Genomic DNA, 13,552 nt, shown 5'->3' on the forward strand with positions numbered 1-13,552 from the left:
TCTGAAGCTTAATTGAGAGTGTTATTGAGAACTTTTTTATTGCATAGTATAAACATGGATCAAATATATAGATTTTAAAAGATAATGACCTTTCAAAATGTCACACTCCCATTAAATGCTGACCAACAAACATTTGCCAGATGGCATACAAGTGTCTTAGACTATATACTATATGTAGATAAATCAATATGCAAATTGTTAAGAATCAAGACACAAGGTTATTAACATATAAAGATATGATTATACTTAAACACCATTTAACAGGTATTCAAAACATCTTCTTATGCCTTACAAAGCAAACTTCTATATACATTACATAACTGCATACAAAATGCATCAGGAGGAAACTCCGCAAAACTGGCCCAACCTGACAGAACTGCTAAAAGCTAGACTTTGGATACAACCAACTGATGCATTACTATTTACAAACCTGAAAAAAAAAAATTTGGAGAGGGGTGAGCCTCCATCTCAGTAAATAAATAATCAACATAATCTATATCACATATACTTAATATAATTTCCACTCAATCACATAACTTACCATGATTCATAATTTACGCATAAGTTCATGCCATTCTACTCAATTCATTACAACCATCATAAAAAAAATACAATTCAGCAATTATAGTTAGTTTTCACGGCTTGTGGATCCCTTTTAATGTGCTGCTCCACCTCATCCTCACCTATCGCTCATGTAAGCTACTCCGCCTCATCATCACATTACACACTTTTATAGCCTCTCTAGGTTTTAGCCTCAAAGGCTTTATATATATATATATATATATATATATATATATATATATATATATATATATATATAATTTTTTTCAATCGAAAATCCACCATTCACATGCGCATACGCACTTAACATCACAATTCAATCATTTCACTTATATTATATTCAAGCAATAATAATTGTTCCACTCAACACCAATCATTTTCATCTCATTCATTCAAACATAACATAATATTAAGCAAACACAACCATTCGTGGAATATTTGATTAAATATATGAATATAGCAAATATTATATATTTACTTACTCAAAATATACTTATTCCTTCAACATAGGAAGAACCTCCTTTCTCCACAACTTCCTTTCCAGGCCTTGGAGTTCCTGTTAACACATTCATCAATTCACATTTCATGCATATTCCAAATATTCATGTAAATGCTAGTTCTAATGCATTACAAGATCATCCTCTTTCAAATTCATAGGTCTAACTCTTTCTCTAAGACTTTCAATTACTTTCTTAATATCATATAAACATGTTCAATCTAGCTATATACCAATTTAACTCAAATTAAAATCAAATAAATAGCATAAAACTAATCTTTAACATCTCTGTTTTCTGGACAGAATTTAGTGCCAAATTATATTTATTGTTGGGCAAAATTGGCTTAATATAAAAATCTCGTATTAAATAGACATATATTTTTATGTGTCTAGTTTCATCTTCAAGAAGAATTACTCAATTCTGACTTCTATAAATTCAATTATTCCTAAATTATTGAGCAAGGGTCATACAGCTCGCTGTACCCGAGCAGCGATCTGTTTGCTCAATTTAAGCAACCAAAACGGCAAAACTAGCAAAATCACAAAACTACAAAGTTATAGAGGACTCTTCAAAATTTTCATAGACACTAAATAAGTTAATTTGGATTTATATAACGCATGTTATGTCCAAAATACAGAATATCAAGATTGCTGGAATTTTGACAGTTTTCTGTCTTGATATACTTAAACTTAAATCAAGCTTAATCTCTATGAAGTCATTCAATATTCTACTAATTCATGATAATCAGACCTTTAATTAGTCAATGAAAGCATCAATTGAAGTTTTTCCAATTTATAATCAAGAACCCTAATGACAAACTAATAATACTCAAGTAACAACTCACCAATTTCAGCTTTTGGGTTGCTAATATGCTCAAATCCTTTAGCTTCAGCTTAGCTCCTTCAATAGTTAGTAAAACCCTATCTTAATTTTAAGTTTTTCTAGATATTTCACTCCTTTCTCTTGTTCCAAATTTTAATACAAATAAACCAAGTACTTAATCAACTTATTTAAATTAATAATCTAATATCATGTTTCTTATTCTCTGCTTATAATTAATATATATTTATTCTTATAAAATATAAATACTATTAATATACCATCATGCACAATGATTAAATGTAAATGCACATAACATGTATGATGAGAAAATGCAGGCGTTACAAATCTCCCCTTCTTAAGAAATTTCGTCCCCGAAATTTTAACAACTCACCAACATTACTATGGAATAGATGCGGATACTTATGTCCCATATGCTCTTCCACTTTCCAAGTTGCTTCTCTTGGTGAATGATGCCTCCACTTAATCTTGACTATAGGAATGTCTTTATTTCTCAATTGCTTAACCCTTCGATTGAGAATTTCTATCGGTTCTTCCACATATGTCAACTTTTCTGTGATTTCTATCTCTGGCTCTTGAATAATATGACTAGGATCTGATCTATATCACCTCAACATAGAAACGTGAAAAACATCATGAATAGAAGACAACTCTATAAGTAATGCTAACTTATATGCCAATGGTCCAACTCTTTCAATAATTTCATAAGGCCCTATATATCTCAAACTCAATTTTTCTTATTTACCAAACCTTAATATTCCTTTCCATGATGATACCCGCAAGAGAACTTTATCACCCACAATATATTCCATTTTCCTTTGGTGCAAATCAACATAACTCTTTTGTCTGTCTTGTGCTACTTTCAAATTATTTTTAACTATCTCTATTTTATCCACTGTTTCTTGTACCAATTCTGGACATTCAAGCTGTCTTAAACCTTCAATATCCCAGCATACTCGACTTCTACATTTCCTCTCGTACAAAGCTTCATATGGAGCCATACCGATACTAGAATGAAAACTGTTGTTATATGTAAATTCCATCTGTGGTAAGTATTCATCCCAGTTACCCTTGAACTCAACTGTGCAAGCCCTCATCATATCTTCTAATGTCTAAATAGTTCTTTTTGATTGCCCATCTGTTTGAGGATGAAAAGTTGTACTGAAATGAAGCTTAGTACCATATGCTTTCTGCAAACTCTCCTAGAAACGAGAAGTAAATCTAGGATCCCTATCTGATACAATAGATATAGGCATATCATGCAATCTAGCAATCTCAGAAATATACAATTCAGCAAGCTTATCAAGTGAATCCGTTCGCTTCACAGGTAAGAAATGAGCATATTTAGTAAGTCAATCAATAATTATCCAAAGAGGATCATGCTTGTTAAATGTACGCGGCAATCCCATAACAAAAACCATAGTAATCTTGTCCCACTTCCATACAGGTATAGATAAAGAATAAAGTTTACCTGCAGGTGCTTGGTGCTCTCCTTTCACTTGCTGACATGTCAAACTTACTCACAAATTCTGCCACATCCTTCTTCATTGTCGGCCACCAATAATAAGGCTTTAAATTTTTGTACATTTTTATACTTCCAAGATGCATTGCATAAGGTGCATAGTGCGCTTCATGCATGATTTCCTTTCTCAAATCTCCTACATCAGGTACACATACATGATTTCTATTCAATAACACACCATCATCTTTCAACACAAATTATGTATTCTTTCCTTCTTGTACTCTACCCTTCATCTTTTGCAAATAAGAATATTCACACTGTGCATCTTTAATCTTATCTCCAATCAAAGGCTTTACTTGTAATGTGGCTAACAGAACATCGTCATAAACATAAAACTTCACATTCATAGCTCTAAGTGCAACTAAATATTCCATATTGTAACAAATCATACTTGAAAAATGTTCCACTGTGTTCCTACTTAAAGCATCAGCAACAACATTTGCTTTTCCAGGATGATAATCAATAGTGCAATCATAATCCTTCGGAAGCTCAATCCATCTTCATTGTCTCAGATTCAACTCTTTTTGTGTTGGGATATATTTCAAACTCTTATGATCAGTAAATATCTGAAATGTCTCCCTGTATAAATAATGTCGCCACATCTTCAATACATGTATAATGGCTGTTAATTCAAGATCATGCATAGGATAATTTAGCTTATGAAGTCACAATTGCCTTGAAGCATAAGCTATAACCTTCCCATGCTGCATTAAGACACATCCAAGTCCTTGCCTAAAAGCATCAGTGTATACAACATAACCTCCATTTTCAGATGGCAATGCAAGTATTGGTGTAGTAGTAAGCCTTTTCTTCAACTCTTGAATATTTTGATCATACAACACAGTCCACTGGAACGACACATTCTTCTTTAACAAAGCTGTGAGAGGCTTAGCAATAACTGAAAAAACTTTTACAAATCTTCTATAATAGCCAGCTAACCCAAGAAAACTTCGAACTTCAGAAACATTTCTAGGTGGTTCCCATTCAATGATTGCTTTAATCTTTGATGAATCTAGTTGCACTCCATGTTTAGAAACAATATGCCCTAAGAATGCAGTTTCCTCCATCCAAAACTTGCATTTGCTGAATTTTGCATACAACTGTTTTTCCCTCAAAATCTGTAAAACAATTCTCAAGTGTTGTTCATGCTTTTCTGGGCTTCTAGAGTAAATCATAATATCATCAATGAACACAATAACAAAGTGATCTAAATATGGCTGGAAAGTCCTGTTCATCAGTGACATAAAAGCAGCAAGAGCTTTTGTTAACCCAAATGGCATCACAATAAATTCATAATGCTCATACCTTGTTCTGAATTTTGTCTTGGCAATAGATTTCTCTTCAACCCGAAGTTGCCAATAACCTAATCTTAAACCAATTTTAGAGAACATAGTTGCACCTTTTAACTGATTAAGCAAATCATCAATTTTCGGCAATGGATATTTATTCTTCACTATAATTCTATTCAATTGCCTATAATCAATACATAATCATATACTACCATCCTTTTTCTTCACAAACAGAACTGGTGCTCCCAAGGTGAAGTACTTGGCCTGATGAAACCTTTATCAAGTAACTCTTCTAATTACTTCTTCAATTCTTTCAATTCTAATAGAGCCATTCTATATGGTGTAATGGAAATAAGTGTCGCGCTAGGGATGATGTCAATCTCAAAATTAACCTCTCTATTTGGTGGCAAACTAGGCAAATCATCTAAGAATACGTTAGAAAATTCTCAGACCACTGGAACGTCTGATACCCCTAGACTGACCTTAGTAGTATTTATAAAACTAATAAGATATGCTTCACATCCATTTTTAACTAACTGACATGTAGTCATTGTTGAAATCAAACAATTAGGAATGCTCTTCCTTTGACCCACAATTACTGTTTTCATTTCTCCTTGTATTTCCATAGCCACTTCTTTCGTTTTACAATCAACAATAGCATGATTTCTTGATAACCAATCCATCCCCAAAATAACATCAAACTCTCTAAGATTAATAACAACCAAATTTGTATATAGTTTGACACTATCTACTACTACAGGACATGATCTCACTATCGTATTTACTATGATAATACCCCCAACAGGCATAAATACATATATATCATAACCTAATGCCTCTATATTACCATGAAAACGCGATGCAAAATCATGTGATATAAATGAACATGTGGATCCAGGATCAATAAAAACATGTACATCAGAATCATGAATAGAAAGTATACCGGTAACAATTTCAAGTGCTACAAATGCTTCATTTCTGGTAGTAGCAAATACTCTAGCTTGTGCCTGAGGTTAACCAATCTGTTTTGATGGTGTTGCTGAAACAGTTACACCTCCTCTACCACTTCTTCCTCTGCCTCTGCCTGAACCAACTAGAACATTTTCACCAACACTACTCTAACCCACTGTATAAGATTCTCCAACATTATTTCTTCTCATAGGACAATCTCTAGAATAATGTCTTGGCCTACTACAAGTGAAACATACTACTGGTCTAGGTCCCCAACATTCTCCAGTATGTCTCATGTTGCACGTAGGACAAACAGGAGCAGATCCTCTACTGGTCGAAGCTTGTACTCCCTCAAGTCTGGATGAATTGTATCCACCTCTGCTATAAGGTACTGTGGAGGATCTACTAGACTGACCACCAAACCCTCATTCATGATAGCTACTCCTTTGTGAACTAGAGCCTCTAAACAAAGAAGTAGTAATCTATCTTGGAGGATTACTATAAGTACCAATAATTTCTTTTTTTTAGCTTCTATATTATTCCTTTCAAATGATGTTTCTTCAGCTCTCAAAGCAGCTTCAATTTTGGCATTATAACCATTCTCTCACGAATGTCAAGCCTCAAACTCATCTCAAATTTCTTCCTTTTCAGTTCTTCTGTGGCTACTTCTTCTGGTGCATACTTAGATAATCTCACAAATTGCTTCGTACTGTGCAACTGACATGTCATTATGCTTCAACTGAAGAAATCCAAGCTTCTTTTTGTCTCTATAAATTTCTGGAGTATACTTCTCAACAAATTCTCTCACCAAATCAAAGTCATTGGTCAATCTCTGCTTCTTGAGACTGTTTCCTACCAATCAAGTGCATCTTTTTCTATTAAAGACACTACATATAGAAGCCTCTATTCTGATGTGCAATTAAATTTTTTCAACACCCTTTCTGTATTTCGTAACCATTCCTCAGCCCCAGCAAGATCAGTAGTACCTTGAAAAACATTAGTACCTTATTTCCTAACCCTTTCATACTTCTTATCTATCACGGCCTCTTATTATTGAGTCTGAGGCGCTAGTGCTTGTTGTCGAGCTACCCTTTGCATCAGAAAATCCATAAACTGTTCCATAACATTTTAGACATACTATTGTGCAGCATTTTCAGAATGTAGCTCATGCTCATCATGTTGATCATGTTCATATGCATTTTTATGACCATGCACATATTCTAATGACTTATTTGGGCCAACTACGTGTTCTCCTTGTCTCTCCATCTATATATATGAAATGCAAACACTCAGTCAAGTTCAAAGAACATATGTCATATGCTTAATGATGTGCAACATGAATCTACTCCTAATAAGTCTAATCCCCACTCTGATACCACTAAATGTCACACCCCTGTTACATGCTAACCAACAGACATTCACCAGGTAGCATACAAGCATCGTAGACTATATACTACATGTAGATTGGTCAATATGCAGATTGTTAAGAATCAAGACACAAGGTTATTAACATATAAACATATGATTATACTTAAACATCATTTAAAAACTATTCAAAATATATTCTTATGCCTTACAAGGCAAACTTTCATATACATCACATAACTGCATACGAAATGCATCAGGAGGAGACTCCGCAAAACTTATCTAAATTAATAATCTAATATCATACTTCTTATTCTCTACTTATAATTAATATATATCTATTCTCATAAAATATAAATATTATTAATATATCATCATTGCCCAATGATTAAATGTAAATGCACATAACATGTATGATAAGAAAATGCACGCGTTACACAAAATATTTTCATCATGATACAAAAAGTAAGTGCTAAGTCTAATTTCTTGATATGGAAATTTTCTAAAAATCTCATGAGATTTTCTAAAGTCTATAGTTTTAATTTTCTTTTTTTACTTTTATAGAAATATTAAATACAAATCAAATGAGTGAAAAAAATATTAATTTTTTTTTATTCCAAGATTATTCCATTAAATTTTTAATATTCCAAGATTGTCTTACAACTGACCATGTTAATCCAAATAATAGCTTTAAAATAATTTTTGTCTTATTTTTGTTATACTTAGAATCAAGACTATTTCTATAAAATGAAAGAGTCTACAGAAAAATATATGATCATATGAGTGGTTCTACATTTAAAAGAAAGTCTAATAATACAAGGAAAGTTTATATCACGGTTCTACATTTCAATTATCATACTAGACCAAAATTAACTAGCTTTATCAATGTTCATTCAAGTAGTATACTCACATGTCTTTGAACCTTCCTTATTTAAACAAAAGATAGGAATTTTTTTTTATCATTAAAGAGATAGTATGATAATCAATAACTGTGATTAACTAACTTTTCTAAATAAACAAACAAAAATATTCTCATTAATAATTTAAAGGCTTTTTTTGGCCTCTTTCGATCTGTCTTTATAATTGAAAGGAAAAAATAAAAATAAGAGAAGCTAAAAGAGAGCTAATAAATGAACTATATAATCTTCATTACATTCGTCGAAAGTGCATCACAACATCTAATTATGTTGAGCTTTAAGTTAGAGATTATTGTACACTAGGTAAACTAGGCCAAGGATCCTAACCTCTATTTGTTTTAGAAAAATAGGAATAGTGATATCCATTGAAATCAAACTTCTCCATTGACGATAACGTGTAGAAGATTCTTTATCATTGAGTAAGCTCAATGAAGTGTCATTGAAGAACTTATTACTTAGAGAGAAGCTTGAAAAGATTTTCTTTCACTAACAAAAATAAAATGTCAAGTTACATCAACTATAGCTAACTTGATTTTTTATATATACAGCTAACTAACCAAGCTAATTAGACTATATGAAATTATAATACTATCCTTTATATATAAATAGCTAAACTATCATTAATCTTAATACTCCCTTTCAAGATGTGTATAAATATTGTTTATGTTCATCTTACTAAGAAGATAATGAAATTGTCTCGGATACAATGCCTTTGTAAAAATTTCAGCAAATTGATCTTGTGTTTTCACAAACTCTATCTTGATCAAACCCTCTAGGACTTCATATCTCACAAAATAACAATCTAATTCTATGTGTTTAGTCATTTTATGGAAGATTAAGTTGCTTATAATGTTTATACTAAAATATTATCACAATTCAATGCGACAGCTTCTTTATGTTCCACTTTGAAGTCCTTCAATAGAAACAATATCCAAAATATTTCACAAAAAATTGTAGCTAAAGCTTTGTATTCTACTTCTGTTATATTTCTAGCAACCATAGATTGGTTCTTTGACTCCCAACTAATTAAGGAGTATCTTAAGAATATGCAAAAACTAGTTAGAGACTTCCTTATATTTGCACACCTTGCCGAGTCATTATCAGATTATGCATTAAGAAAGCAACTTTGACTTTGCTAATAGAAAAATGCATTGACTAGGTGTTTCTCTCAAATACCTCAAAACTTTATATGTAGTTGTCCTTTGTTCTTGAATAGTTTATCTATAAAGCAAGTATATCAGGTTTAATTAAAGTTAATTATCTAATTTTACTAACTAGTTGCCTATATTCTTAAGGATTTTCCAATCTATTAACTTCACCATGACTAAGCTTGTGATTTGCTTCCACTGGCATAAAACTAAGCTTGCATCCTAAAGAACTATATTCTTCTAAAATATCTAAAGTATATTTTCTATGACACATATATTTCCAAATGATGATCTTGTTACTTCAATTCCAATGACGTACTTTAAACATCCTAGGTCTCGAAGTTTGAGATTCTACTTTAATCTATCCTTTGAGTCTTCAATAATTGTAGAATTTGTTCCTACTATGACTGTGTCATTTACTTAGATAATTAAAGCCTTGAGTGTTTTCTCTATTGAAGAGTGAATAGTCTACCTTTGATTGTGTATACCCATTTTTAATTATCCCTTTTATAAAATTGGCATTCCATTGCTTATAAGCCTATAATTGAGGCCATACAGAGATTTCTACAATTTGCATACAAGTCTTTGACCTTGAGAAATACAAGCTTCTATGTCAAGCATATTTTTTTGAAGGTTATAACTCTATGGAAGTGTCATATGAATATTCTCATATAATTCTCCATTCAAAAAATGCATTATTGATATCCAATTGTGCCAATTCCCAACCATGAATAACTACTAAAGAGAAAAATAACCTGATAGTTGCATGTTTGATGACAGACTAAAAGTATCTTGATAATCAAAACCAACCTTTTGAGTATAACCATTTCCTACCAATCTAGCCTTATACCTCTCTACTATACCATCATATAAGAACTTAATCTTATATACCTACTTGAAACTTATATCATGTTGAGGAGGAGGAAGAGGAACCATTATCCATGTATAGCCATTAAAGCATTAAGCTCAGATTTCATTGTATCCTTCTAATGATCAAATCCAATTGCTTAAGAATAAAATGGCAGGTTCAAAAATAATAGAAACATAAAGAAAAAAATAATTTGAGATATAAATATTTTAGAATACAAAATATCATTTTGAATGGCATATGATGTAGAAGGAATAGAAACATGATGTGCTTGTAGATTTTGTAAGGTATGATGATAATCATGTATGTAGAAGAAGATGAAATATCAAAAGATGGTGATTGAAATCGGGGATTAGAAGAAATAAAAATAGGAAAAAATAGTAAAATTTGAAATAGAAGAAACTGAAGTAGAAAGCATTGAAGAAATTAAAAACGAGAAGGATCAGAAGGAATAAAAGGAGCAGAAGAAAGAATGGAATCTGAAACAAGAGAAACTAAAGTAAAATACATTGAGGAAAGAGAATCAGGAATAAGAGATTTCGTGTTGGTAAGGATAAAATAGAGGTAGAAGTAGAGGAACTTGATTGAAGTTAAGTAAAGAGAAATATATGTTCATGAAAATGAACATCTTTAGAAATAAAAACTTGATGTGTAACAAGATCATAAAGTTTATCCAAGAAACATGCACGCTTTGGCTCAAAGGTCAAAATTTATTTTGTGAGTTACAATTATGTAGTATAGTATAAAGAGCTAAAACTTCCAAATGAGTATAATTGGGAGGGAGGTATAGTATACTTCTTTATAAAGGGTTATATTATGAAACAAAGAGGTAGGAGTTCTTGTTGATCAAATATGTTGTTGTAAAGACTCTATTTCTCTAAAATTTTATTGGCAGAGATTCTCGAAAAAGAAAAGATCTGGCTACATTCAAGGGGTATTGGTACTTCCTTAATACAACACCATTCTGTTGTAGTGTATAAATGTAGGAAGTTTAATGTTGTATACCATGAGAAGCATAAAAATTAGGTAACAAAAATTCCAAACCATTATCTAATCTAATGATCTTGATACTAGATTGAAATTAATTTAAAATGAGATAATAAAGTTGTTGGATTACTTAAGAAGTTTGAGATTTGGTCTGCATAAGATAAATCCAAGTAATCCTTATGAAATCTACTTTGGTTGAGAAAATAGTGATGACTATTAATGTCTGCTTGAGCATGTAGACCTCAAATGTCCATATGAATCAAATGAAAAGGTTTATGAGTACTAATAATATGACTAGGAAAAGATAATCATTTCTGTTTAGATTTATGACAAAACATACAAGGACTTTCATTAATATATAATATATTGGAAAAAAGAAATTGGATGTATTTCAATCTTTCAAAAGAAGTATAGCCTAATCTGTAATGCCAAGTATTGGCTTTAATAATACAAACAAATTTGGTGTTACATGGAAAAATAAACTTATAATTTGTAATATGTAAGGTAATAATAGCGAGATCAATCTTTTATTGTAAATAGAATAAGCTAGCTGATTGTTTAGCCAAATCAATCATCATCCTTGAAGACAGGTCCTAGATATAGCAATTATTCATTTATAAGATGCAATCAATTTACTAACTGAAAGTAAATTGAGGTTATTTGACCGCCAGTGCTACTGTTGCAGGAAAATTTTTTTATAATTAAAGGTTATATTTAGATTCTTCTTTCAAGATCATGTTGTAAGCTTGATCAAGGATAGGAATTGGTTTTTAAAGAATAATATGAGACCTTATGCCTTGATATGACTCATTTCAGCCATTAAGAAAATGAAAAAATATATATACCTTGCAACATTCAAAATTGTGAGATCCATAAAGATAATGAAGGAGAGGTATAAAACTACGAAGTTCTTCCCAAATTGTATTAGGTATCAACTCTATTGGTGCATTGACTTTTAGAATACAACATATATTGTGGATGACATATGCAAGAATCATCAAGTTATGAGAATCATTTGATCAAGATTACCCAAGCTTTTACAGTAGAGTCAATATAAAAGATCGTGGACATAATAGGCTATGAAATGGATCAAAAATACTAACAAAGAATGAGATTGTTACATCAAAGCCAAGTAGGATATGGAGGATTATCTATCTTATCTTAGGCTTAGGAAGTCTGACGTCCAAAAAATATTATTTGTTACAAATTAAAATGGCTAGAATAAAAGATCTCCTTCAAGAAGCATAATTAGCTGAAGTAAGCTCGGGTGAAACAAGTACTGAGCTATGATTTTCAAAATAATGAAGAAAGATTTCTATAGATTGCACTTTGGAAGAAATTTCAAGTGTCATATGTTTGAGAAAGAAAAGAATTAGGATTTTTTGTGACTAAAATGATCAATATAAATAGGATTTAGTGGTGAAACTAAAAACAAAATGCAGATTCAAAGAGAGAAGATTCAAGAGGAAACAAAAGAATAAATTTTCTTGAAGAAAAACCAACAAACTTAAAATAGATCAAATAGAAGTATCTATTTGGTTTGAAGGAAAGTAAAGGAAAAAGTAAGAAAATTTATAGGAGCTTTGATACTATATTACTTAGAGAGAAGCTGGAAAATGTTTTCTTTCATTCAACGAAAACATAATATTAAGTTAGCTCAACTATAATTAACTTGACTATTTATATACAAAACTAATTAGACTATGTGAAATTACAATACTATCCTTTATATTTAAATAATTAAACTAAATCTTGATACAATTTACTTTTAAAACAATCATATTCTACCCCAAAACAAAACTAAAGCATAAAATCACCAAATATATGATTAAAAAAACCATAAAAGGCATGCAAAGTAACCCATATAGACAGAACTGGTTGTCAAAAATTCAAATTCATTGAAGTAGATATGATATTAGATATAGAAAAGACAAGACGAGTAAAAACACTTATAAAATTTTACTTCAATAGAAATGTTTCCTAATTATTTTTTAGTACAACAATTTTCTATTGTTTTAAAATTACTAATTTTAAATTTGTACATTTTTATTCTTAAAAGTCAACCTTTAAACAATATGGACTAAAATAAAAATAAGATTTTTATTAAAACCAAACTATAAAAGTAGGTAACTTTGGGTTAAGGTTATATAATAAAATACATTTTGAGGATTTAATAATTAACCCTTGTTAGGGGTGATCAAAAAAGCATATCAAACCAAACAACTGGTCCAAACCAAAAAATCACATTGATAAAATAGGTTAATCAAACTAACGGTTTCGGTTTTAGTTTTTTTTTTTTAAGTTTTCAGTTTCAATTTCGATTTTAGTTATATAAAAAAAACCGAGGGTTTGGTTAATGGTTTGAAAAAAAAACACACACATATATATATAATTTTGTAACATATATAATATATGTGTAATTACTATATTTATTATAATTAATAAATTATTTTAGTATCAATTATATATAAAAAAATTTAATATATTGATTAATAGAAAGATTTTTTAATTATATTATTATTATTATTAATTTATTGACTAATTAAAAAAAAATATATCAAAACTTTATAAAATTTAATATAATCAAAAATTAAAAAAATCAGTTAA

Source organism: Ricinus communis, chromosome 1 (genome assembly GCF_019578655.1).
Source record: "Ricinus communis isolate WT05 ecotype wild-type chromosome 1, ASM1957865v1, whole genome shotgun sequence".
NCBI lineage: Eukaryota > Viridiplantae > Streptophyta > Magnoliopsida > Malpighiales > Euphorbiaceae > Ricinus > Ricinus communis.